Genomic DNA, 12,848 nt, shown 5'->3' with positions numbered 1-12,848 from the left:
GACATCTTTTAAACCAACCATTTCAAGGTAGGTCGTTACACTGCTTATGAATGGGACTGGTGTGGAATTTTAGTTCGTGAACTGAACATCATCTGCGCCATCTTGCCCATTCCTCAGACTCGCGTATGAACATACACAACAGCCATTCTAGGTACCATGGTCTCCCTGTTCACGATCGATCATCAGCGCACTTCCCTGACCCTGCAAGCATCCCCCATGCACCCTGGCTTCCCCCGCGCTCACATGCACGAGTCATGAACCCTCCTCTTCCGCATGACTCTGTCTCCGGGAATTACACCCCGCGCCTGACCAACACCTCCTTTCCTCCCATGAATACCCCTCTTTTGATAAACCCTTCCTCTATGCTCGACTGTCCACACCGATCCCTTCTTTCATGGAATATCTCTCCTTTGATGACCCCTTCCTCTGAGCCCGATTGTCTGCACGGACCGCTGGTCATCCCTTGGCCTGAGGATACAGTTTATTGCCCACTACTGTATGCACTCGCCCCTCTTCAAAGGAGCTACTATTGATCATGACTTCCCCACCCCCTGAGATTCGATCAGGCGCACACATTTCAAAGGAATCGGCGGAACACTCAGCTGCGTGATAGCCCCCTCCTATTGTATGGGGGGTGAGGACCTCTACTGTAGCCACGTGTTGGAATGAGCCGGAACTGGGGGGGTACCGGGGATGTCATTTTTCCATTACTTCACAATGTCTTTATTGTAATAAAGAGCGGTCACATGTCGTAAACCAGTGTATAAAAGGCCAGGTCTCAGAGAGGCTGTTAGAGAGCACCTCGAGACGATACCTTGTTGTCCGATCTGATGTGTTCTGCTCCGTCGGAATAAAACTTGTTTCCTGTCTTCCTGTCTCCAGCGCCTGCCTCTTTATTTGATAACTTCATATGGTATTAGAGGCGTTTAAACGCCGGGCAAACTTAAGAAACATCGACTAAATCGCCTGACCATTTTCCTGACTTTCCTCAATTGGCGTCCCAAGTGTGGGCCCATCAGCGACACGTGGATCCAGTGGGAGAGGTCCCGACGACAGAGTGAACGACTGCAACGATCGGAAGAGCTCCTGTCCGATAGACCCTCGTCTGACAGCCGATCATCCGAACTTCACTGGTTCCAAGCAGACCTCTCCCGAGTGATCTACGGTCCTGACTGGGAACCATCAGGAGTGCCACGGTAGCAGCAGAGAGTAGAGGACGATCGGGCGCTGGAAGCGGAAGACAAGAAACTGTCCATGCGGTCCGGGTAAGGTCGTGACACACGACGAATTGCGAATTGATTGATTGAAATACTAGTATTTGCATTGTCGCTCTTTGAGATATTCGCTGCCTGCAAACGGGGAGGAATAGGAATATTCTATCTCCCTTTGCGGATAGTGAAGGGTAGGTAACGCGGACTTTTGTCCCCCATTGTAATCTGTCGTACCTATTTTTCTCCCCATTGATTGATTGTCCGAACATAGATTGTTTAGAGTATAGCTCTTTTGAGGTTCTCTGCTTGCAAATAACGTAGAATAGCCATATTCTGTCTAGTCTTTGCAAACAGTGAGAGATAGGTAGTGCGGACCTTTGTCCCCCGTTGTAATCTGTCATGCCTGTCTTCTCCCCACTGATTGGTAGTTGGAACAACCCGGACCGCTTATTAGAGATGAACCATCCAGCTCCATTGGAAGGCACCTCTAATAAGGACATGTTCACTAAACAAGGACTAGTCGCTATAGCTTATAGTAAGTTATGGCATAAATATACAAAAAAGGATCCCGAAAGTCAGTGGCCACTGATAGGTTCCTTTGATGAACATAAAATAAAAGCGCTAGAAGCAGCTGTTAGAATAAATAAGGCAACACCCACCATGCTCGATAGTATCGGCATGTGGCGCAAAGAAGCAGAGCAACGAAGGAAAAGAGAAGAAGCAAGAATAGGGAAAGAGTTACGAAAGGCAGCCCACCTGGCAGCGAAGGAACTAGATGAAGAAATAAGAAGGAGAGAGGAAGTTAGACAAACGCAAGAATCAGGGTCGGCAGGCCAATGCCCTGTTAGGACCCCCTCTACGCTCTACCCGGAGATGCCCTCCAAACAACGGGCAAACGACGAGTTACTGCTAGGTCCTCCGATTATCTACATGCCCCCTCCTTATGGCCCCTGTCAGCCTCTAGCACAGCACCTACCAGTTCTGAGTGCGGGCGAGGGTGACTCTAGCGCTAGTGCCCCAGCTCTTACGGCCTTCGCACCAGCCACATTGGTAACAACATCAGATGAACTCGAGACTAACAAGCAGCTAACGACCAGACCAAATAGGTTGAGCAAAGACGAGCGGGATGGGATTGACAAGATAGCAAAGACATTGGTAGAACGGAAAGAGAGCGAAGAATATACGATGGATATGCACAATTCACATGCCGGTAGCCACAGACGGCATTTCATTTTGCGGTTCAGTTACCACACCCTGAACGCATATGAGGATAGGTATCAAAATAAGGGTCCTGCTAAACTGACGGCTCTATATAGAAAGGTCGATGTTGGAGATGGGACTGAGCGTGATGTGACGGACCTCTTCACGCAAACGCTTGAAGTCTTCCGCCACCTTACGGAACAGAAACCAGAGGTTAAGATCACAGTCCCTGAAACGGCTGAGTCCCCATTAGAAGTAGCCAACACTATGATGCCTATCAGAGAAGCCGCCCCATACTGGGTTCCCCCAAGAGGTCAGGGAACAAACGACGATATCAACCACGCAGATGCAAAAGGAAGGGTTGTGTACAATTGGGTCTACCAACCATGGGATCGACAAGATATTTTAACCTTTAGGCAAACCCTGCCTGATTTAAGTAAGAACCCGACAGCATTTTACACCGAATTAGGCACAGCCTTGGGCTCAACGATAATGACTCTAGCTGACATTGATTTGTTTTTCGGGTTATGTCTGCCGGCTGACGTGTGGAAGCAAATCCGGAAAGCCGAACACACAGATCTGTTCGGACATACCTGGAATCAACTCAGTGAGCTAGATAGGCGACGAGAGCCCGGAAGAAAACCGATAAAAGACATACTGGAACTTCCGGACAAAATAGTTCAAAAGCTAAAAACCTTGATCCCAGAGAAAAAGGTAGATTGGTCAATAGTCACGGCTTGCCGTCAGAAACCTCAGGAAGACGTATCAGAATACTTCTCCCGATTTGAAACGGTGTTCTCCGACTACAGTGGCCAGGACATGACCACCGCAACCGGACAACACCTATTTGTGCAAAACTACGTAAAGGGTCTGTCACAAGAGGTTTCCCAAAAGTTACAAACGAGCGAGAGTAGTTGGGGGGCCTCCAAACCCGCCGCTATCCTCCAAATGGCTCAGTACTACGAACACCAAAAGAATGAGAATGATAGGGCAACCGAGAGAAAGAAGAAAGATTTGAAAGAAAGGGTGATGATAGCCCAGATACAAGGGGTGGCAGTCGGGAAAGAACTACACAGGGGGAGCTACCAATCGATCGCCCCTAGAAATCCACCCCCAAAGGACCGCACATCCACTCCCTACTCTGGACGTAGGGACATAGAAGATAATCAGTGTGCATTTTGCAGAGGATTCGGGCATTGGAAGTCTCAATGTCCGGCTCTTCTGGAACTAATTAAAAATAAAGAAACGAGGGACATGACGAATGGTCCCAGGACTAGAGGACAGGGACGGGGATACACAAACGACACCAACAGCGACAGACCAGGAAGATCGAACACATTTGACCGTCCCCGACAGAACCAGTACCAACTATCTGACAGTGAGAACACCCCCGACTTCGCATAGGACTGCCAGGGGCAAGGGAGGGATCCAGTCGAGCTCTGTGTTGACCAGCAAGGTCCTTACGTCACCGCTAAGGTCCTGGGTACAAAGTCTCCATTCTTGGTAGACACTGGAGAGACACGTAGTGTATTATCAAAGCGACTGATTCCAAGGGCACCCTTGTCTGGCTCACACATTACATCGATAGGTTTCGATGGAACGCCCTCCACAAATCCCCTGTCTGTACCTATCTCCTTTGACCTAGGAAACAACCCCACTGACACAACATTTCTGCTCTCCTCCAACTCCCCTGACGCCATTATGGGTATTGATTTACTAAAACATTTCCGAGCTACTATTAGGTGTTCCCCAGATGGAGTCCCAGTCATCCTATACGACAACCCGAGCATGTCCAGATCCCGCCCCGCACAACATATGTACTCTATGACTGATGCTGACCTGACCTTGCTCGACGCCCTACCCCTGTACCTATGGGCCAGAAACGACTCAGATGTAGGACGAATGATGATCGACCCTGTGCACATAACTGTACGACCAGACGCAATACTCCCAAAACTCCCGCAGTACCGGATATCGCCCGAAGGCGAGAAGGCATTGGTAGCGATTATTCAGTCCCTGGTAGATGCAGGAGTGGTAGAGGAAGTGGTTAGTAATGTCTGCAACAGCCCTATCCTACCCATTGTTAAGAAGCAAGGTGAGGGAGATGAGAAAGCGTACCGCTTCATCATCGACCTGCGAGAAGTCAACAAAGTGGTGGTGCCACAGTACCCCGTAGTCTCAGACATCACCACCATTCTGACCCTCATCCCGTCCACTGCCACCACCTTCACCGTTATTGATCTCAAGAATGCATTTTTCTCTATTCCCATCCATCCAGACAGCCGTTATCTCTTCGGCTTCACCTTAAAAAACCGTTCGTACCGATTTTGTAGAGCTCCCCAGGGCTACACTGAAAGTCCCAGCATTTACAGCCAGGCCCTCAAAAGACAGCTGGACGCCGTCCAGCTACCAGATGGAGTGGTGTTGATCCAATATGTCGATGATATCCTTTTGGCGGCCGACACCACTCCACTTGCAATCACGGCCACTATCCAACTCTTGCACTTCCTTGCGGAGAATGGCCACAAAGTCTCCAAAAAGAAACTGCAGTTCTGCCAGCCTCAAGTGACATACCTAGGCCATCTCCTGTCCAAAGAAGGGAGGAAACTTACACCCGACCGAATCCAAACCATCCTAGACACCCCCACCCCAAAGACACAGAAGCAAGTCCGTTCATTGGTGGGCCTTACCTCTTTTTGCCGACAATGGTTACCAAATTTCAGTCTCATTATAAAGCCCCTACTTTCCCTGTTGGCCAAAGATGTTCCCTTCCCACTCCCTTGGACCCCCGAATGCCAAGCGTCCTTTAAGGAGTTGCGGGATGCCCTTTGCTCGGCACCCGTCCTAGGAACACCAGATTACTCCAAGCCCTTCTCCCTCTTCACTCACGAAAGGGAGGGATGCGCATTGTCTGTTCTAACTCAGCCCATTGGCTCCAAACAACGCCCTTGTGCCTACTTCTCTGCCACTCTTGACCCAGTCACCAGAGCTTTACCTGCCTGCCTTCGAGCAGTAGCCGCCGCTGCTGTCTCTATCCGACAGAGTGAGGGAATTGTACTTTCGAACTCTCTCACGGTGTTGGTACCCCATGCAGTTGACACCCTTTTGAACCAGACCAAGACCCAACACCTGACTAGTGCACGACTGACGGGGTACGAATTGACTCTACTTGCACCCCACATCACTCTGAAGAGATGCACAACTTTGAATCCTGCCACACTGTTGCCCTTGCCTGAAAATGACCCCGATGTGCCCCCTATACACGACTGTGTGACCCTCACGGACGAACAGACCAGGAGTAGAATTGACCTCCGAGACATTGCTTTTACAGACCCTGATGGAGAGCTATGGGTAGACGGCTCTTGTATCAAACTCCCAGACGGCACCACTTCAGCTGCCTATGCGGTGACGACAGCCCTAACAGTAGTTGAAACAGCCCGCATCACGCAACGATCCGCACAGGCGGCAGAGCTAATTGCCCTCACACGAGCATGTATCATAGCAGCAGGAACCACGACAAACATTTACACGGACAGCCAGTATGCCTTCGGGGTGGTTCATCATTTTGGGCTCTTGTGGAGGGAAAGGGGATTCCTGACGTCCCACGGCACGCCCATCCTTCACGGAGATCTAGTCTCCGCCCTGATTGAAGCAGTCCTCCTCCCCAAACGATTAGCAGTGATCAAATGCCAGGCACACAAGAAGGTGACGGACTTAGTTGGACAGGGAAATGCACTGGCCGACATCACTGCCCGAACCACAGCTGAGAATAGGACGACGACACACATATATGTGACCAGGTCACAAGCAGAAAAATGGACTGACGCTAGGGAAACGATTAGGGACATCCAGTCGGCCAGCACACCTCACGAACTGACTGAGTGGGCACGGGTGGGTCTAAAGGATGATGAAGGCTGCTGGCGGACAAAAGACACAAACAAATGGTTGCTGCCTGACTCATACTTGATCCCCATACTAACTATGGCACACTCCCCTGCACACATAGGTTCTGCCCCCATGATTGAACTCATTTCCAAAGTCTGGCACAACAACAAAATCCCCGACTCAGCCAAACGCCTGGTCCAGCAGTGCCTTATCTGCCTACAACACAACCCCGGGAAAGGAACTGTGGTACCCCGGGGAGGGTTTGGGATCCCCGATCACCCCTTTGAGGTCCTCCAGATGGATTACATCCAGCTGGAGAGATGCCAAGGCTTGAAGTACGTATTAGTCATTGTATGCGCCTTCAGCAAATGGGTGGAAGCCTATCCAACCCGTGATAACACTGCCATGACTACTGCCAAAGTACTACTGAAAGAGTTTTTCCCTCGCTACGGCCTTTGTCGAATTTTATGGAGCGACAATGGCCCCCACTTCATAGCTGAAGTTATCCAACTAATCTTGAAGGGGCTGGGGGTAAAACAGAGGTTCCATGCGGTCTTCCACCCCCAATCCGTTGGCCTAGTTGAGCGACACAATGCTACACTGAAACTGAAACTGTCAAAAATAGTGGCCACCACAGGACTTAAGTGGCCAGATGCCCTCCCACTGGCATTGCTATCGATGCGCTCCACTCCCACTAAGCACCACTTGACCCCCTACGAGGTTGTGTTCGGGCGACCAATGAACCTCTGGACTGCCCCCAAACCAACATCCATTAACGACGTCCCCGACGTCCTGCTGTCAGATTATTTGAGCAAATTAACTAAAACGTTATCATTCATCAACAGGTGCAGCAGGCCATCCCCGATGCTTCCAGGGGTCCCGGTCACGATATCCAACCGGGAGATTATGTTTTAGTCCGGAATTTTCAACGGGCAAAGAGTCTGGAACCCCGGTGGACGGGCCCCTGGCAAGTACTGATCACCACTCGGACGGCTCTTCGAGTAGAGGGAAAAAGGCACTGGCTGCACGCCCACCACTGCAAGAAGGTCTCCTCGACCCTGGCCACGACAGAAAACGTCGACACCCAAGAAGAGCTCCTGAACAAAGACCGGCCATCACTGAACTGCTATCCTGATACCGAGGCACTTGAACTCGCAAAGTTCTCTGATCCCACTGTGCCATCCCAGGAAGGGTATTTCCTGCGTCGAAAGGAGGGAACTTCGGCTAAGTAGACCACGGACTAAGTTAAAATCTCAGAACGGTGACCTAAAACAACCAAGGGTTACCCGGAGAGAAGCTAAACAAAGTCTGTGGTTCTGCCCACTACCGAGCACCTTGAAGATGATGGAAGCGCCAGACAAGAAGATGATGGACGCAACCGGAAATACCCACTACAGGAACCCAAAGACTGACAATTTGCACAAATCAAAGACAATCGCCTTCTTCATTCTCTTCCTCCTTTGCCTCCTCCTCATGACTTCCTTCTGGATCTTGGAGGACAGCACACCCGCTCATCAGATATTGCTGACCACTGCACAGCCAACCACCATGAAAGAGCATCACCTGATCTCCCTTTCGCCTCAGCTCCGAGAAAGGCGTAAAGAGTTCTGGAACAATTCCTTCGTGCAATTATTGCACCAGCACAACCTTGCTGCAAATGCCACGAACTGCTGGATCTGCGGGTTGCTCCCGCATGCCACTGGACACTCCATCCCCTTCATCCCTTCTACTTTCTCAGTTCACGGCTCCTGCCTCGCCTGGTTGATCCTCCTGCAGGAAAGCCACAAGGACAACGCCGCTTCTGGTCAAACAGTGTCACACTTCTACTATGGGTTCTGGCTGAACAAAACAGGAAGGACGTCTGCCCCCTTTTGTCCTGTGACCTCAGGTTCCGCCTTTCATATGAACATCCCTGCCAAAGAACGAGTCGAGATGCAAGTGCTCCATAATCCAGCTAGACCCACCTTCTCCCACCTGCGGAAGCGAACGGCTGCCACTCTGACTGTGGCCCTGTCCGTCATTAATGTCACAGGTCTCGTGTGCCTCGAAGGCCAGGGAACACAGCTGGTGGGTCACAGTTCCTGCGGTATCACCAGAACATTGGTCTCAGTTGATCCCCCCTCCTTTGTTGCTTCTCCGAATATGTACTTTGTTTGTGGCATCAAAGCTTACACTTGGCTCCCGAAAGGTTGGAGAGGTACGTGCTACATCGCCTTCATTCTCCCCCCCACGTATGTGGCCCCAGCCTACCATCACCGGCAAAAGCGCGCCGGAGACATTGGTCAAGCCGACTCCACCGGAGCACAGTTCCTGGATGCGGTGAAAGGACTTGTTCCTCTGTGGGGCCCAATGGCAAATAGCCGCGCTATCCGACATCTGACTCAGGCAGTAGAAACAACCATTAACATCACAGCTGGTATCCTCGCTAACAACACGGCTGAGCTTCAGGCAGTCCGCCTGGTGGCTCTTCAAAACCGCCTTGTTCTAGATGTGGTTCTGGCCGACCGTGGAGGAGCATGCCGCATCATCGGCTCCAGCTGTTGCACCTACGTGCCAGATAACTCGCCTTCAGTCTACAAAGCAATCGAACACCTCCACAGACTATCCTCAGAGGTTCACCAGGAGCAAGAAGGATGGTCGCTTGGAAGCTGGTTTTGGGACACTTTGAAGGACTGGGGATGGAGGTTGTTTACATTTATACTGATACCAGTCATGATACTGTGTGGGTGTTGCTTAGGTATTCAATGTTTGCCACCTTTGTGTTCACTCATTCCTAACTGTATGTGCCCTAAGACTTTGGACTTTAGAACTGAGCACATGAGTCCCCTCTATGAGATAGAAATACGTGGTCTTATGGGGATAGATCCGAATTGACAAGCTGCCGAGACATGTTAAAAGGGAGGACTGTGGAATTTTAGTTCGTGAACTGAACATCATCTGCGCCATCTTGCCCATTCCTCAGACTCGCGTATGAACATACACGACAGCCATTCTAGGTACCATGGTCTCCCTGTTCACGATCGATCATCAGCGCACTTCCCTGACCCTGCAAGCATCCCCCATGCACCCTGGCTGCCCCCGCGCTCACATGCACGAGTCATGAACCCTCCTCTTCCGCATGACTGTCTCCGGGAATTACACCCCGCGCCTGACCAACACCTCCTTTCCTCCCATGAATACCCCTCTTTTGATAAACCCTTCCTCTATGCTCGACTGTCCACACCGATCCCTTCTTTCATGGAATATCTCTCCTTTGATGACCCCTTCCTCTGAGCCCGATTGTCTGCACGGACCGCTGGTCATCCCTTGGCCTGAGGATACAGTTTATTGCCCACTACTGTATGCACTCGCCCCTCTTCAAAGGAGCTACTATTGATCATGACTTCCCCCACCCCCTGAGATTCGATCAGGCGCACACATTCCAAAGGAATCGGCGGAACACTCAGCTGCGTGATAGCCCCCTCCTATTGTATGGGGGGTGAGGACCTCTACTGTAGCCACGTGTTGGAATGAGCCGGAACTGGAGGGGTACCGGGGATGTCATTTTTCCATTACTTCACAATGTCTTTATTGTAATAAAGAGCGGTCACATGTCGTAAACCAGTGTATAAAAGGCCAGGTCTCAGAGAGGCTGTTAGAGAGCACCTCGAGACGATACCTTGTTGTCCGATCTGATGTGTTCTGCTCCGTCGGAATAAAACTTGTTTCCTGTCTTCCTGTCTCCAGCGCCTGCCTCTTTATTTGATAACTTCGTATGGTATTAGAGGCGTTTAAACGCCGGGCAAACTTAAGAAACATCGACTAAATCGCCTGACCATTTTCCTGACTTTCCTCACTGGAGGTGAGTAGGATGTGGGCAGGCACACTGGGTCAAACACAGAGACACCAACTGGGAAATTCCTGAGTGAGCAATGGCCACTATCCTGGTGTTCTTCCAGGTGGTGTGTGAGGATGGGGTAGTGGCAAAGGAACCCCTGCAACCAAACACCACATATGTTTCATGAGGGAGGGGATGGAAAGTAACTTTCTTTCCGTGGACACATAGCTCGGTGCTGTCAACGCAGTATACTACCCTATACTACCCTTAGGAAGCCTAGGGAGCTGGAGCTAAAATCCAGTTAATTCGGGTGCTGTTCCGATTCGATTACTCGGATTCCTTTCTGTATGTGCTGGGGACTGTAGCACCAGAACAGATGTAGTGTCCCTGTATGACAGAATATGTTGTGTGACACTGGACCTGGCTGCTTATTTTGTGTCTGGCGGGCTGTACTCCATTGCACCTGGTCAAAGGAGGGATGTACTTCACTGATCTGGTGGACTAAAGCCTGCCACATTTAGAGGTCTCTGCCAGGCAGGCTCCTCTACAAGCACTACAGCACTGTTGAAAGGGCACCATGTTCAAGGCACCAGCACTGCCAAGTTTTTTCGTTTTTCCAAAAAACAAACTCCCACAGTGCGAGTTATTAAAAATAAAAACGAAAGGACCCAACATATTGGCAGTTTGTCCCAGTGCATGAGGTGTCATTCATTTTATTTCCTATTCAGTACCGGTTTCCCTGGCATTCCCAAACAGAAATAAAATTATGCTAGAAAGTCCACCCTAAAGTGTTCTGACGGGGAAGTGAGCAGAAGCTCCACAGGCAAAACATTGCTGTTCCCCGCTAAATAGAGCAGAGTAAGCAAGCATTTGGTGGACAGGGTACTCAGCCTCATTTGTGATGGAATACCCTGTCCACCAGACTCTAAATAAGCATTTTAGTTGAGAAGGTCTGGGTGGGCCTTGTGTTCCTGAAAAGAACCCGATTATACATCCTCCTCAAGTGAGTATTGTCCACTCCGAATTCCTTGTAACTTCTCAATAAAGCACAGTGGTACAAAGACAGAAGAGATAGGATCAGTTAAGCATTTATAGACTCTCTAAAACCCCAGGAGAGTCACAATGTGTGTTCGGTTTATTAGATAATAATGTAAATGGTGCACGCTGAACTGCACACACCAACACTTAGCCTCCTCAGTGCACAAATTTTCAACGCCACAATTTCTGCTCCCTGAGGTTCATTACAGGAGACAGTAAATATGCATTGTTACATGGTCCTCTGTCCACATTCTAGCTAGAAGGACAGAGAGTAGAAAGGGGCTAGAAAGCATTGAAAATCCCAAATATTACAACTACTCATGGCACTTGATTTTTACCCTTATCCAATTAAAAAGACACTGTTCTTCTACGTTTATCGGTAACAGTGAAGTATGTGGTGTTCTGCGTAGTGACTTCCAGTTAAGTGAGTATGGGCCTGAATTAGTGGTGCTGGAATGAGCGAATATGAAATGTCAATTGCATTATTTTGTTGCAGATTCTGGATTGAGAAGATGAAGCTCTTGTTGGAGAGCAGATTTTCTTTGGGCTCAAATAAACTATAGTGCAGTACATAAATTAACCGAGTCATTATTCTTTTGTGTTAAAGACCACAATATCAACAGTATAATGGTCAGCACTGCCTCATAAGGGTTTTCTAGCACAGGATTCAGAAACGTCACTGCAGCACATCCGTAGTTACTAATGGCCGAGCCTGTAGGCTGTAACTGGATCTATTGCTCTCTCTTACACTTGTCCATTGCTAGGCACCCGCAGAACCACTTTGTGGATCTGCTAAGTGACTGTCTGCAGCACTGAAGCAGGCAGGGTACTAGTGGGTTGCCCAGGGAAGTACAGCGGGTGTGCACTACACTGCATTAGACAGTATAATAAGGAACGCAGCAGATGAATGCACAAAGGCCACTGCTTAATTTACACAGGCATAACCCATGGTAGAAGGGCTCAGGTTAAAGCAAAAAACAATATAGAGCTATATTTCAAAGCTAAATGGCTAAAAAACAGACACACACTGTCCCATCAAAGCCAGAAAGAATCTCCCCGCTACATCCCAACTCCCTGAAAAGTGCATTCTTACCACTGGAGTAACTGATCACAGGAATTTTTGTGCTTCTTCTCTGAGGCGCCATACATACAACACTGAACATTAATGCTATCCTCTCAAAAGAAATTCTAGTGAGCCACATATTCAATGAAGTGAGTGAATGCACACTTGTAAACTAAGAAGTGCAAGCTCTGAAAGCTGAAGATATATATTTCTCCTGTCTGCGGACCTGAACAAGGGCTAACATATATTATTCTTAAAGAAAATCCGTTTGTAGGTTGCAGATGCACTTTACCACAACATAACTATGGTTATATAGCAGACATATTACACTGCTGATCAAATACTTAAGAGTTACTTAATAAGGTATGCTTGTACTACAGGGTTAAGAAGAAGCTGGGAAAATCAGTAATGCAACCATAGCTCAAGCTACAGCAACAGAACAAACTACACAAGCAGCTAGTCCGCTAGACAAGCGGTGCACTACCACTTTGCAAATCCTGTCATCAGGACCACACTGTGTCTCAAGAATTTGCTCTGTTGTTGATGCCTGATCTGAAGGGGGATTTTAAGCTACAACAGTATCCTTTCATTTCAAGATACAACGCATGGTTGCAGCAAAAAGGAAACGGCAGTT

At 49.2% G+C, this 12,848-nt stretch overlaps 1 protein-coding gene across 1 annotated transcript in view; it reads right to left on the bottom strand.

Annotated features, from left to right (window-relative positions):
- WDR55 (WD repeat domain 55) overlaps nucleotides 1-12,848 on the bottom strand; it is a 248,131-nt gene that overhangs the window by 218,852 nt on the left and 16,431 nt on the right. The gene's annotated exons all lie outside the window — the stretch shown is intronic.

The sequence above is a fragment of the Lissotriton helveticus genome, chromosome 7 (assembly GCF_964261635.1).
Source record: "Lissotriton helveticus chromosome 7, aLisHel1.1, whole genome shotgun sequence".
NCBI classification, from domain to species: domain Eukaryota; kingdom Metazoa; phylum Chordata; class Amphibia; order Caudata; family Salamandridae; genus Lissotriton; species Lissotriton helveticus.
The sequence above is the reverse complement of the archived record's forward strand: the minus strand, read 5'-3'. Positions and strand labels throughout refer to the sequence as shown.